This window comes from Ornithorhynchus anatinus, chromosome X3, assembly GCF_004115215.2.
Source record: "Ornithorhynchus anatinus isolate Pmale09 chromosome X3, mOrnAna1.pri.v4, whole genome shotgun sequence".
Lineage (NCBI taxonomy): Eukaryota > Metazoa > Chordata > Mammalia > Monotremata > Ornithorhynchidae > Ornithorhynchus > Ornithorhynchus anatinus.
In genome coordinates, this window is record NC_041751.1 from 21248226 (window position 1) to 21262837 (window position 14612).

Here is a 14612-nt window from a genome sequence, read left to right on the forward strand (position 1 = left end):
GTTAGGATTATTTCTAGTAGTATTCAGGGCTGATAGAAGTATAGTTCATACATGACCCTGCTTACAGAACAGAAGGCTGAAGGGACACTAGTTATGCCAAGCCTCACATCCATACAGGAATTTGGCTTTCATCAATTTGATTCTCATACCTCACACAAATGGAAACTTAACGTAGGTTCGACGGCAAGAAATCTAGGAATGTATTTTCCATTGAAAGGATCTAGGAGTAGTCCTCAAAGTATAAGAACTGGGACTACATGATAGAGAAGGCAGAACTAAAAGTAAGGAGATGATGCTGGCTGGGTCAGAAGGCCCGGTTTTTTTTTTTATAACTCATAGTTCTAGGATGGATTGTGAGTGCCCCAGGACCAGCAGGTAATAGAGGTAACTGTCACAGGCATGATATGGCCAACCATCAAGTCAAAAACAATACCATTTCAGATACCCCCAGCAGACAAGGGAGAAGCCAATTCCGCAAAGAAAATAATTACATCCAAGGCGCGAGGGAGGTTCTTTTTATCTTAATGGCTATTTTCTCCTCCCTCCTGTACTGTGGAGTGCATTCTTTTTTCGTGCTGTCAACGGAGGATCAGTAATTTACACGGCACGGACATCGTTACTAAGAAACATTAATCCAACGTTCTCTAGGACCATGAGGTACCTTAGGATTCTCATATTTTATTTAGATGTAAGACCTGACCTTATGAACATGTGTGGGCTTGTATGTGTATCAGCACAGACTGGGCAGGAGATGATATACACAACATAGAATGCACAAATCTATATTAACGGTTTCCCAAATAGATAAGGGAATCATGGATTAAACAAAATTAAAGTTAAAAACGTTTTATTTTCATTTTCAAAACTGAAAAGCTGGTACTGCAGGAATTAAGATACGAGGAAGGCGAAAATAGCAACAAAACAGTTCCCAAGAAAGAAAACTTTTGGCCTCTTGATTCTAAAGTCAAGTCACCATTTTCCAACTGAAAGCCGAGTTCCTGTTATGCTAACCTATAACTGACCGTTCACTGACCAATAAACATGAAGCCTCCGTAACAGTCTCACACTTCCCAATATAGGGAAACGGCATGGCCTAGTGACAAGAGCATGGGCTTGGGAGTCAGGAGATGTGGGTTCTAATCCTGCCTCTGTCACCTGTCTGTTGTGTGACCTTGGGTAAGTCACTTCACTTCTCTGGGCCTCAGTGACCTCATCTGTAAAATGGGGATGAAGACTGGGGGAATTTGAATAATGGATCATTAAAAGGGAGAGGGAAGATTATGCATTAAAGATGGCTAAGAATAATACTAATAATAATATCTGTGATATTTGTTGTGGGCTTATTATGTATCAAACACTGTACTAGGTGCTGGGGTAGATAAAGTATATGCAATTTGGACACAGTCCCCGGCCTCACACGGAGCTCACAGTTTAAGTAAAAGGAGAAATAGATACTTGAATCCCCAATTTACAGACGAATAAATGGAGGCACAGAGAGGTGAAGAGACTTGCTTGGATACATTTCCCCAGCTGGAGTAGAGAGAACAGGAAGGCTTAGACTATGAGTGCAGTTAGACAGAAAGGCACACACGGGGAGAGGGTCTCCTTGTCCCTAGTTCGAAGCTTTGTGCTCCAACAAGCTTGCATTCCATCAGTTTCACTTGACAGATGAGAAACAGAAGCTCGAGTGTTTCCCGGCAAAGTGCACGCAGATAGAACCGATGTTAGTCTGGCACCTTAAACCTCACCACCATACCAGTCCCCTGCATCGGTCAGAAAAAGCAGCTCTGCGGCCTGAGTCCCCATTCTAACAAATGGAACATGGAAAGGTTCAAGCTGGGTGAGGTCTCCGAGGATCAGGTAGGAGAAGAAGAGAGTCCACCATGGAAGTATATTTACCCATCTGTGTTCTTGGATGAAAGGGGATGCAGGACTCCAATAGCTCATGGTTGGTTTTTTTTTTTTTGGTTTTGGGGGACATAAACATTCCCCTGCGCCGCCCGTCCCCCTGCCTCCCACCCATCACTTTTCCATTGGCTCCACTTGCCTTCCACGCCCCTGTGACCTGGAGAAATATCCCCGTGACTTCCCCGACTGTCGTTTCTGATGAAGAAGAGAAGCCGTATGGCCTAGTGGAAAGAGCACGGCCTGGGAGTCAGAGGACCTGGGTTCTAATCCACTGTCTGCTGTTGGGCAAGTCACTTAACTTCTCTGTGCCTCATCTGTAAAATGGGGATAAAGACTGAGCCCTATGTGGGACAGGGACTTTCATTATCTTGTATCTACTCCAGCGCTTAGAACAGTGCTGAGCGCAAAGTAAGCACGTAACAAATGACATCAGTTCTTGGCTTGGAGCTTGCGTGCCTTTGTTGGGCTATTCTCATTCTTGGATAGGAAGCCCGCTGCAAAAAAGTCTCTCCCAGGAACTGAACTTTTCAAGAAAATGGAAATACACTGGGCTGGGCCACAACTTTGGTTTCATCATTTCAACACATAATTTGATAGAGTCACACATCCAAACCCTCATTCAACAGAAAACAGGGCAGCAGGCAAAAATACCAGTGGCCTGTACAGAGCGGAGCCCGTTGCTCAATGAGAACAAATCCACTCAGTCATATTTATTGCAGAGAGTTTATGCGCCGGTGACGACCCCTGCCTAGTGTTGAGGGCAGTGGGGGGCAACCGCCTGAGCCGTGCTAGTTGTGCACTCAGACCTCAGGAAGCAGCGTGGCTTAGTGATTAGAGCACAGGCCTGGGAATCAGAAGGACCTGGCTTCCAATCCCAGCTCACCCACGTGTCTGCAGTGTGACCATGGCCAAGTCACTTCACTTCTCTGTGTCTCAGCTACCTCACCTGAAAAAATAGGGATTAAGAGCATGAGCCCCATGTGGGACAGGGACTGTGTCCAACCTGATTGACTTATGTCTACCCCAGTGTTTGGCACAGAGTAAGTGCTTCTTGTCTTGTGCTGTCGAGTTGTCTCCAACCCATGGCGACACCACAGACACCTCTCTCCCAGAGCGCTCCACCTCCACCTGCGATCGTTCTGGTGGTGTATTTATAGAGCTTTCTTGTAAAAATCTGGAAGTGGTTTACCATCACCAACTTCCGTGCGGTCAACTTGAGTCTTTGACCTCGACTCTCTCCTGCGTCACTGCTGCCCAGCACAGGGGAGTTTTGACTTGTAGCAGATGGCCTTCCACTCACTAGCCACTGCCTAGCCTAGGAATGGAGTGGATATGCCTCTGCTTGACTCTCCCTCCTATAATAGAGACTGGAAGAGTACTGGAAACTCTCCAGGTGCGACCCTAAGAGGGGAAGTAAGTGCTTACCAAGTCCTATTATTATTATTGTTATTATTTTTATTATTCTTACTATTATCCAGGCTGGTAGTGCATCCGCAGTGGCCCAGAGGGGGCAGAAGGTAGGGAGGTTTTGGTTCTCCAGAGATTCATTCAGTCGTATTTATTGAGCCCTTACTCTGTGCAGAGCACTATACTAAGCACTTGGAAAGTACAGTTCGGCACCAGATAGAGACAATCCCAACAACGGGCTGCAGTGGAGCAGCAGGGCTGGCAGTGAGAGAGGTGACGAGAGGACAGGTTGCTCTCTGCAGGATCCGGGAAGCGGGAGAGCAGCAAGAGTACTGGGACAGTACTGGGTCCGGGAACGGGAGGGATCAAGGGTGGATGTATGCACCACGTGGATAGCTTGGGTGGCTGTCATCTTGGGGCGGACATCCCCTGCCCATTCTCCTCCTGGTTCTAGCCCCCCTTCACCCACTTCTCCCCTGCCCCAATAAGTGATGGAGTCGAGCAGTAGTCCCATCCTCCCGGGATCTCCTTCCTCTCCACCCCGTAGCATTCAACCCCTTGACTCTGACCCTCCCCGGGTGTCTTCTTCCCCTCCACTCCTCAGTGCTCAAACCTCGTCTCTCACTCTCTTTTGCATAGCCCTGAACCGCTCCCTTTGTTCTTCCCTCATCTCAGCACCACGACCCTTATGTACATATCTGCCATTTATTTATATTAATGTCTCTCTCCCCCACTCTAGACCATAAGCTTGTTATGGTCAGGGACTGTGTCTGTTTATCGTTGTACTGTACTCTCTGGAGTGCTTAGTAAAGTGCTCTGCACACAGTAATTGCTCAATAAATGTGATTGAATGAAGGAACGAATGAACCCAAGAGGAGTGACGCTGATGGCAGAGGCTACTGATTGAATAAGGGAGAGGATCGCCGATCCAGCTACCAGCAACAGGCCTCCAAGGATTCCCGCTGGGGAGGGAATATATGAACTGACAAATCAATAAAAGCCCACTTCTGTAGGCAACCTCTGTTCAGCACCTGAACCTGTGGATGTGTGCTGGAGCTTTTAGGGAGGGAATGGGAATAAAGGCACTTGGAAGGTAATGAACAGCTGGATTAAGGTGTTTTTCATACTTCTCTCCTCCAGGGAATGGCAGCAACGTTTAGAATGTATCATTAACTTAAGCTAGGGCCTTCCAATGCAACAACAGCTTTTGGGGTTTATGGCTGTATCGTAGAATCTGCCTCCAAAGCTAGGTTGCAGGGGGGGTTGTCTAATCGGGATAGGAATCATTATGAAAAAGCCATCATTCAAATCCTCCTCTAACTGCAACCTTAGTGAGGGCGTGACAGTGAGGGAGTGAAGGATGTATGATTTTTAGCTATATTTTGTCCTGTCATCCATTTCCAACCCCGACTGGTGACTTGTATTGGCTTTTCTTTTTGATCACCCCATCCCCATTCAAAATGCCATTTACTACATCCCAAGCACTGTACTGCTGGGATAGATACGAGTTAATCAATCCGGACGCAGTCCCCATCTCACATCGGGCTCGCAGTCCGAGCCGGAGGGAGAACAGGTATTTAATCCCCAATCTACAGGTGAGGAAACTGAAGCACAGAGAAGTTGAGTGACTCACCCCATGTCACACGGCAAGCAAGTGGTAGAACCAGGATTAGAAACCAGGTCCTCTGACATAGCTGCCCTCTCCTGCACCAAGACTGTCCCATACCTCTAAGCAGACTCGTTCCATGTGGCTTGTTTTGTTTGAAAGTGATCCCCACCCTGTACTCCCCTTGACTCCCCTGCACCTTTCCTGTTGCATAAACACACCCAACAGACCACATATCTGCCCTGACGCTCCAGGCTATGGGCCGAGAGGGGATGGGGCAGGGTGGGGTGGAAGATCTGGGAAGAGATCTTGTTGCCCCAGGCTTGTCCCAACCTGACGGTCCTGCAAAAGGGGTCCTGAGAGGGGAGGGCCACAGGACCGGCATGACAGGGAAAGGGGTAGGACATTCACAATTGAAAAGGTTACCAAAAAAAGCCCAGCCGAGCCTGTTCATGAGCAAGGAGGTGGCCTGGGTGGAGCACTGTGGGTGAAGAATGGATTTGGGGTTAAATGGTGAGAAGCCAGAGGGACAGGGACCCTAGTTTAATTCCCACCTGTGGATTCTCTCCCAATAAGTTCTTCCGGCACATAGTAAGTGCTTCCTAAAGACTGTTAATTCTGCTACAGGATTGAAGTGGGGGAACGGTCCAGGTAGATATGGGATTGAGATTTCAGAAGGCTGTGGGAAGAGTGGGGCAACTGAAAAGGGGAGGGGGATGGAATGGATTGGGGCAGGGTTAGGAAGAATCCACCACTGTCGAGTGACAGGGTGGGATGAAACGTGAATAAATGCCTGCTTGCATCCTCAGGAAGTGAAAGATGCCATGTTGCCATGGAACCCTCACAGATCCCATAAATCCTCCTTAAGAATGTTTTTAAACATGAGTTTGGTATCTAACCAAACCACAAATTGCAATTGGGATTTGCCTTTCCCTTTTAAGAGGCAGGTATGAGACGGAAATAAATTCAAGTTGAAGAGTGAATTTCACCCCATCATTTTTGTTTTAAGTGGTTATCGTAACAGGGAAAACACTGAGATTCCCCATGGGGAGTGGTGGTGGAGTCTGGATGGGGGGACAGGGTTACACGGTTACTCCTCTTCAACAGCACTGTTGCTCTGGACAGATGGTCCAGGTTCCCAGAATTCTCAGTTCCGTGTCCTCTGAACCGAGCCGGCGTAGTTCATCCATGTTGCAGACAGTCCGACGCCGCCCTGCCATTTGCGTGCCAGCGATGACCATGGTGACATAGCCTTCTGGTTCTCTGCCTGGAGAGTTTGGGCACAGGCCAGGGCCTGTGAGGTGAGAGAGCTCGAGGGGACCAGCCCTATCACCCCAGAGAGGGTGGAGGATTTTCGGCCTGCCTCACCACCAGGTCCATCAGCGCCAAGCAGTTTCTGAGATTTGCAGTGTCCACGGAAGTTGTTTGGCTAGAGCATGCAGTCCAAGAGGGAGATCCAGTGGAAGAGCTGAGCTGAAAAATGCCTCCAACCACCCCTACTACAGTGAGATGCCACTGGGCCCTGGTGGACTGTTGCCATTCAGGTGACCTGATGGGACACCGAAACTGGAAATCCACTTGGCTTTGCTGTGAAAGGTAGTTTGGGATTTTCTGTCCCTTTACATTTTGAGTGGTTCCCCATGGTGTGATTCAGTATCTAGGGAGGCAGTAAGGCCTCTCGGAAAGAGCACGGGTCTGGGAGTCAGGAGCTCTGACTCCGGCCTCTGCCCCTTGCCTGCTACGTAACCTTGCACAAGTCACTCTGCTTAGTGGTACCTCAGTTTCTTCATCTGTAAAATGGGAATTAAACAGCTAATCTGGACCCCCAACTGGGGACAGGGACTCTGTCTGGTCTGAGTAGACTGTACCTCCTCCAGTGTTTGGCACAGAGTAAGAGCTTAATAAGTATCATTGTTATTATTTTCTATATCACCTGAACCAGAGGTTAGCCAGACAATAGCATAACATTTCTTCCTGGAAAAAGATCCATTGGTCAGGAGACTTACAATATAATTTGCATATAACCCTTGAAAAGATAAGAAATTTGGGATAATCATCCCAAAAAATAAGGATTGCATTCCACAACCTTTCTTGGCACTTGTACAACACGTCAGCTTGTTAACGAGCGGAACTGAATGAAGGACAGGCTTAATTCGTTTTTTTCCTCTGGATTTTAGAAAAGAATTTGATCACTCAGAAACTAAAGCAATGGAAGAATGATAATCAGGAGCTCTAGAAATTATATCTTCCCATGAGTCACTCCAAGTGCTACTCTGATGAATCATCCTTTTTCTTGAAACTGACTCTTGAATAATAAAAAAGTGTCTTTGACATGTTTTTAGCCATTTTTTTCCCCACACACTAAAAGGTACAAGTGATTGAGATGTGAAAATGAAATTATTGAGACAGGGTGTCACAAATATGTTACAAAAAGACAAGTTCTGTAGAGAAAAATGACATCTTCACTGGCTCCAATACTTCATTTTCATCGTCTCACACATTTATTACAAGAGATTGCCTGAGAAACAAATTGCTTCAAAAACATCAAAAGAATTTGTTTTCATCGAGGACAAATTCTGTGGCCAAGCTCCTGTTTAAATGCTGGCCAAGACTTCAAATGTTAGAGCCACAAATTGTTCATCTTTATTTTCCCCGCTTAGAAGAGGTAATTATTTTCCTCTCAAAAACAAACAGATTATGAACTAATATTGAAAAAACTTTCCCAAACATTTCCACCCTGGGCCAAAATAGAAATCAGAAAATTCTGATCCAAAAAATAGTTTAAGAATAGCTGAGAAATTCTCCTTTGGTCCTGTAGCGTTGTGAGCCACAGGTCAAGTCATTGAGAGTGGATGAAAGTTTGCGAAGCAAATCATGAGATTCCCTCTAGGCTGTAAACTCGTTGTGGGTAGGGAACGTGTCGACCAACCCTGTTATACTCTACTGTCCCAAGTGCTTAGTACAGGACTCCACACACAATAAGCACTCAATTAAAATGACTGATTTTTACAGTTGTAGAAGCAATCAGTGGTATTTATTAAGTGTTTATGATGTGCAGAATACTGTACGAAGAGTGCTAGAGAGAGTCCAATACAAAAAAGTAAGGTAGGCACAATCCCTGACCACAAGGTGCTTACAGTCTAGAGGGACAGAAAGCATTAAGATATGAAATAATTTATGAAACTCAAATTTATGAAATTTAATATAATCCTCTGCAACCCTCCCCCACACCTCCCTCGCCCCCCCCAACCACGCGCGCACACACACACACACACACACAAAGAAAAATCCAGGAAATCTACAGTTTCTATCCCCATTTGTTGAATCCCAATTTTCCCAAATAGTCTTCTGATTTCCAAGCCACCCAGCTTCAGGGCACCTTGCGGCTTTTGAAGAACCTATTCTTCATATTGTCAAAGAAAAGCAAGGCGATCCAGTTTTTTCAATGTGATTTGAATTCACTTTGTTAAATGTATTACATTATGTTTTCTATCACCTTATTGGAATGGAACTTGATTTGTGAACACGATTTCCACTAATCCCACTGATTTTCCCATTCCAATCCTATCCACTTGCTCCAGGCTAACCGGGTCTGCCTGTTCTAATAATAATGATAATAATGGCATTGGTTAAGTACTTACTATGTGCCAGGCACTGTAATAAGCGCTGGGGTGGATACAAATTGGGTTGGGCACAGTCCCTTTCTCACACGGGGGCCTCACAGTCTTAATCCCCATTTTACAGATGAGGTAACTGAGGTACCAACAGGTGAAGTGACTAGTCCAAGGTCACACAGCAGACAAGTGGCAGAGCCAGGATTAGAACCCATGACCTTCTGACTTCCCATTCTTAAAACCCAGTTCATTAGCTCTTTCCCAAGGAAACCTTCACTGCTCAGGTCAAGGGAAGTAGCATAGGCTAGTGGAAAGAGCGGACACCTGGGAGACAATCCCAGCTCTGCCATTTGCCAAGTCACTTAACTTCTCTATGCCTCACTCTTCTCATCTATAAAATGGGGATTCAATACCCGGTCTCCCTGCTACTTTGAATGCGAGTCCATGCAGGGGAGGGACCGAGTCCAACCTGATGATCTTGGATCACTCCCAGTGCTTAGTGTTCATCCACTGTGTGTGAACCCATGGCAACCAAAGTCTCCCCTATCCCCCGCAACCCCTGTCCATCTGGACTTTTCAGGCTGACTGGGAGAGGGCATGTGGTGCCAGGTCAGGAGTACCATGTCCCGGCCCAGTTCTGCCCCTTCCACACTGCCTGGCCCTCTCCAACTTTCCCCAGGTGCCTCAGGGAGAGAGGGAGGTACCCAGAGCGATGGGGGAATGCTAATCCGGGGGGGATGGGATAGGGATCCCTCACTTCCATGGTGGGGAGCTCAAGAGACACTGGGGAAGCAAAAGGTCATTGGTCAGTGGTATTTATTGAGTGCTTACTATGGGTAGAGCACTGAAATGAGCGCTTGGGAGCATCCAACTCGATTAACTCGCATCTATCTCAGCCCTTAGAACAGTGCTTGGCACATAGTAATCGCTTAGCAAATATCCTACTTATTATTATGGTACAAAAGAGTGGGTAGGCACAATCCCTGCCCTCAAGGAGCTTACAGGCAGCCTCATTTCAGAACCTGTGGCCACGAGCCAGAGCCAAAGCACAGACATAATCACACCGCTCCCTCTTAGCCCTAACCTATTTCTGCTAAGCAAGCAGATAAAATTCTAAAGCAGCACAGCAACATTCATCTGGTGCCCCATGCGGTTCCCTGCTGTTTCAGGGATATTCCCCATTGTTCGGTCTAATCAAAGTACATATTTCAAGAAATGACCCAAAACTCTCACTTGCTCAGCTCCCACGGTTACTAGTGCCCTCTCCCCAGCTGTCTGTTTCCTTCTTTTCTTGGACTTTCATGGATTTCCCTTTGCTTAAAGGTTCAGTTTACTTTCACAGCATTAAAGAATCAGCAGAGGCTATCCAGATTTTTTTTATGGGTTTTATGGGTTTTGTTAAGCACTTAATACACGTCAAGCACTATTTTAGCCGCTTGGATAGATGCAAGTTAATCAGGTCAGACACAGTCCCCATTCCACTGGATGCTCAGGGTCTAGCAGGGAAGGAAGAACAAGTCCCTCCTCCCCCCGCCCCCCCCGCCCCTTCCTATCCTCCCCTTCCCCTTCCCCTCTCTCGCTCAGCTCTTTCCCGCTCTCTCCTCTGTCTCCTCCCCCCTCCCCTCCCCTGCCCTAGAACCCCACTTTACCAGCGCTACCCCTCTTCCCCCTCCCCCTACTCTCCCCCCGACCAAACCCCCTCCTCACCCCCTCCCCCATTCTCTCTTCCCCACCCACGCCCCATCCCAGTCCTCCTGTCCCACCGCTACCCCTCATCCCCCTCTCCCTGTCCAGGGCCCCACCACCTCCTTCCCATCCAAACCCTCCCCTCCCCCCACCCTTTCCCCCCTCCCCCTTTGCACCCACAGCTACTTTCAAGTGTGGCCTCTGGAACCCCCGCTCTATTACAGGTAAGCTACCTTTCGTCCATGACCTTTTCCACTCCTGCTCTCTCCTCCTCCTCGCCCTTTCAGAAACGTGGCTCACTCCCGAAGACACGGTCTCCGCCGCTGCTCTCTCCAGCGGAGGCCTCTCCTTCTCCCACTCCCCCAGACTCACCGGTAAGGGAGGAGGCGTCGGCTTCCTCCTCTCACCCTGTTGCTGCTTCCGCACTATCCCTCCTCCCCCCTCCCTCTCCTTCCCCTCCTTCGAAGCCCATATCATTCGCCTCTACCACCCCCTCCAGATACTTGTTGCTGTCATCTACCGCCCTCCCGGTCCCACCTCCGACTTCTTCAACCACCTTGACCCCTTTCTCACCTTCCTTCTCGCCTTCTCTCTGCCCACTCTGATCCTCGGAGACTTCAACATCCATATGGATGTACCCGATGACTCCTCTGCCGCCCGCCTGCTATCCCTCCTCGACTCTGCCGACCTCCTCCTCCACCATACTGTGCCCACTCACCGACTCAGTCACACCCTCGATCTCGTCATCTCCTACCGCTGCACTATCTCCTCCCTCACCGACTCTGAAATCCCTCTCTCTGACTATAACCTTCTCACCTGCCTCATCTCTCACACTCCCTCCCCCTGCAAATCTTTGCTACTGCCCCACAGAGACCTCCGCTCTCTCGATCCCATCTGTCTTTCCAAAAGCATCTCTCCTCACCTTGCCGCCCTGTCCTCACTTCCCACTCTCGATGATCAGGTCTCCGCTCTCAACTCCACCCTCTCTACTCATCTCAACTCTCTCGCCCCCCCTTTCCCTCCGCCGTTCTCGCTCCACTAACCCACAGCCCCGGATCACCTCCTCTGTCCGCCTCCTACGCTCCTATGCTCAAGCTGCTGAGCGCTGCTGGCGAAAGTCCAAGCACCAAGCCGACCTCACACACTTCAAATTTATCCTTTCCTGCCTTAACTCTGCCCTCTCCTCCGCCAGGCAAAGCTTCTTCTCCTCCCTCATCGACACCCATGCCCGTCACCCCCGCCAATTGTTCCGGACCTTTAACTCTCTCCTTAGGCCCCCTGTTCCTCCCCCTCCTCCATCTCTCACCCCCAGTGATCTGGCCACCTATTTCCTCACAAAAATCAACACAATCAGGTCTGAGCTCCCCAAAGTCACCCCTCCGCCTCTCCCCTCCCTCCCACCAACCCTCTCCCCTACTTTCCCATCCTTCCCTGCAGTATCCTCAGAGGAGATCTCCTCCCTCCTCGCAAGTGCCACCCCCTCCACCTGCGCCTCGGACCCCATTCCCTCTCACCTTATTAAAACCATCGCCCCTGCCCTCCTCCCTTCCTTAACTTCTATTTTTAACCACTCAATCTCCAATGGCTCCTTCCCCTCTGCCTTCAAACATGCCCACGTCTCCCCCATCCTAAAAAAAACCCGCTCTTGACCCCACTTCCCCCTCCAGTTATCGCCCTATCTCCCTACTACCCTTCCTTTCCAAAATCCTAGAACGAGTCGTCTACAATCGCTGCTTAGAATTCCTTAACTCCCATTTTCTCCTGGACCCCCTCCGATCTGGCTTCCGTCCCCTCCACTCTACCGAGACTGCTCTCTCTAAGGTCACCCATGACCTCCTTCTTGCCAAATCCAATGGCTCCTACAACATTCTAATCCTCCTTGACCTCTCTGCTGCCTTTGACACTGTCGACAATCCCCTCCTCCTCCATACCTTATCTCACCTTGGCTTCACGGACTCCGTCCTCTCCCGGTTCTCCTCTTACCTCTCTGGCCGGTCATTCTCAGTCTCCTTCGCTGGTGCCTCCTCCCCCTCCCATCCTTTAACTGTTGGAGTTCCTCAAGGGTCAGTTCTTGGCCCTCTTCTGTTCTCCATTTACACTCACTCCCTTGGTGAACTCATTTGCTCTCACGGCTTTGACTACCATCTCTACGCAGATGACACGCAGATCTACATCTCTGCCCCTGTCCTCTCCCCCTCCCTTCAGGCTCGCATCTCCTCCTGCCTCCAGGATGTCTCCACCTGGATGTCGGCCCGCCACCTAAAACTCAACATGAGCAAGACTGAGCTCCTCATCTTCCCTCCCAAACCCGGTCCTCTCCCAGACTTCTCTATCACCGTGGATGGCACGACCATCCTTCCCGTCTCTCGGGCCCGCGATCTCGGTGTCATCCTTGACTCGTCTCTCTCGTTCATGCCACACATCCTATCCGTTACCAAGACCTGCCGGTTTCACCTTTACAATATCGCCAAGATCCGCCCTTTCCTCTCCACCCAAACGGCTACCTTACTGCTATGGGCTCTCATTATATCCCGGCTAGACTACTGTGTCAGCCTTCTCTCTGATCTCCCTTCCTCCTCTCTCGCCCCGCTCCAGTCTATTCTTCACTCCGCTGCCCGGCTCACCTTCCTGCAAAAACGATCTGGGCATGTCACTCCCCTTCTTAAACAACTCCAGTGGTTGCCTATCAACCTCCACTCCAAACAAAAACTCCTCACTCTAGGCTTCAAGGCTCTACATCACCTTGCCCCTTCCTACCTCTCCTCCGTTCTCTCTTTCTACCACCCACCCCGCACGCTCCGCTCCTCTGCCGCCCACCTCCTCACCGTCCCTCAGTCTCGCCCATCCCGCCGTCGGCCCCCCGGGCCATGTCCTCCCGTGGTCCTGGAACGCCCTCCCTCCTCACCTCCGCCAAACTGATTCTCTTCCCCTCTTCAAAACCCTACTTAAAACTCACCTCCTTCAAGAGGCCTTCCCAGACTGAGCTCCTCTTCTCCCTCTACTCCCTCTACCACCCCCCCCTTCACCTCATCGCAGCTTAACCCTCTTTTCCCCCCATTTCCCTCTGCTCTTCCCCCTCTCCCTTCCCATCCCCTCAGCACTGTATTCGTCTGCTCAACTGTATATATTTTCTTTACCCTATTTATTTTGATAATGAAATGTACATCGCCTTGATTCTATTTAGTTGCCATTGTTTTTACGAGATGTTCTTCCCCTTGACTCTATTTATTGCCATTGTTCTTGTCTGTCCGTCTCCCCCGATTAGACTGTAAGCCCGTCAAACGGCAGGGACCGTCTCTATCTGTTGCCGACTTGTTCATTCCAAGCGCTTAGTACAGTGCTCTGCACATAGTAAGCGCTCAATAAATACTATTGAATGAATGAATGAATGAAAGTTAGTGAATCCCCATTTTACAGATGAGGTACCTGAGTCACAGAGAAGTTGACTGACTTACCCAAGGTCACTCAGCAGGCGAGCAGAGGAGCCAGGATTAGAACCCAGGTTTTTTCCACTATGCCATGCTGTTTCTCTAGTTGGAACATTCAGCTGAGGCCGTGCTTCTCCTGGCATCTCCCATCAGTCCCAGTCCCAGGGAAGCAGCGTGGCTTGGTGGAAAGAGCCCGGGCTTGGGAGTCAGAGGTCACGGGTTTGAATCCCAGCTCTGCCACTTGTCAGCTGTGTGATTGTGGGCAAGTCACTTCAGTTCTCTGGGCCTCAGTTCCCTCAACTGTAAAATGGGGATGAAGACTGTGAGCCTCACGTGGGACAATCTGATGACCTTGTATCTACCCCAGCGCTTAGAACAGTGCTCGGCACATAGTAAGCGCTTAACAAATACCAACATTATCATTATTACGTGAACACTGCATCTTGTGAGCTTTTGACATGGGTGTCAGCAGACCACCCCCTGCACCCCCCTCCCAGGTGGGGCATGCCCCTAAGGCTCTGTTTGCTTGTGGCTACAAAAAAGACCCTTTCTAAAGGGCCCCATTCTAGCATGCTGCTATATGGATCCTAAGCAACAGGCCACTGGTGTTCCATATACCAAAACTCCAAAACACTAGTGAGCATCAGAACTCACGCTAACCTGGTGCCTGCAGCTGCTAATATTGGTCCTGGGTCAATCAGTTAATGGTATTTTTTGAGCACTTACTGAAGAACACTCTACCTTGGAAGAGTTCAATACAATAGAGTTGGTAAACAAAATCCCTAGCCTCAAGAAGCTTATCATTTAGTGGAGGAGACAGGCATTAAAATACATTACAGGCAGAGAAAGTGGCAAAGTATGAGGATATGGTCATAAGTGCTGTGGGGGTAGGGGCGAGTAACAAAGCACTTAAGGGGTGTAGATGCAAGCGGGTTAGCGATCAGGAAGGGAAGGAGAGTAGAG

General features: G+C 49.1%; 1 protein-coding gene and 1 non-coding gene across 4 annotated transcripts in view; both read right to left on the reverse strand.

Annotated features, from left to right (window-relative positions):
• The window catches only part of F13A1 (coagulation factor XIII A chain), a 144801-nt gene that overhangs the window by 92283 nt on the left and 37906 nt on the right, over window positions 1-14612 (reverse strand). The gene's annotated exons all lie outside the window — the stretch shown is intronic.
• LOC114807691 lies at window positions 3182-3319 on the reverse strand. The gene has a single exon (XR_003755766.1). It is a non-coding gene; the product is annotated as a small nucleolar RNA SNORA7 (small nucleolar RNA).